Source organism: Mandrillus leucophaeus, unplaced genomic scaffold, assembly GCF_000951045.1.
Source record: "Mandrillus leucophaeus isolate KB7577 unplaced genomic scaffold, Mleu.le_1.0 Scaffold1406, whole genome shotgun sequence".
NCBI lineage: Eukaryota > Metazoa > Chordata > Mammalia > Primates > Cercopithecidae > Mandrillus > Mandrillus leucophaeus.
Window position 1 is genome coordinate 65604 of NW_012101373.1, and position 1045 is coordinate 66648.

Here is a 1045-nt window from a genome sequence, read left to right on the forward strand (position 1 = left end):
CAGTGGTGCAATCATAGCTCACCACAGCCTCCAACTCCTAGGCTCAAGCAGTCCTCCCACCTCAGCCTCTCGAGTAGCTGAGCCCACAGGCATGTGTCACCAAGGCATGTGTCATAATACCCGCTAATTTTTTTTTTTTTTTTTTGAGACGGAGTCTTGGTCTGTTGCCCAGGCTGGGCTCAAACTCCAAGCCTCAAGCGATCCTCCGGCCTCCTAAAGAGCTGGGATTACAGGCGGGAGCCACCTTGCCCAGCCCCAAATGTCCTTTTTTAATATCCTGTGATATAAACGTATCTTTTTTAGGGAGAAGCTGCCAGGTTCATGTGGCCGTTTACAACGATCCCTCTGAACACCGGCAGCATGATAAGGCATTTTCTCCTGCCCTCCCGCCAAAGCGGCCAGCCGTGCCCACCACACGGGGTGACCCGGCAGCTGCTCTGCTGACAGCTCGGCTGCCCTGGAGAGAGGGGACCTCGCCTCGGCAGAGCTGCCCCCTTGGGCGATGCCCCACATGTACACTGTGTGGAAATTCAGTGTAAGCGTCTTTTTTTTCCCCTTGTATCTTCTCGGGCATACTACATTTTTCTATTATTAACACTTGCATTAGTAATTGTGTGCATTAGAAACATCAGTTAATACAAGCCTGATCCAAACTGAATTCAGTAAGATCAAAATCCCGACACGTCTGCGGGGCGCTGGGTCTGCAGCTCAGGGGCGCTGTCAGTTTCTCTGTTGTTCCATCAGTTCTCCCAGGATGACGACAGCGCCGGCCTCGTGCTTCTAACCCCCTCCCCGGGTGTCCTGGGCACTTTGCTTGCAGTTCCTCAGGCTGGGCAGCAGCGTTATATGCTCAGAACTACTGAGGCCTGGTAGGTTTCTTAGGTGGTTTTCTCCCCTCTTGTTAACATTTCTTGGCTGGGCACAGTGGTTCATGCCTGCAATCCAGCACTTTGGGAGGCCAAGGTGGGCGGATCACCTGAGGTTAGAAGTCCAAGACCAGCCTGGCGAAACCCTGTCTCTACCCAAAAATACAAAAATTAGCCGG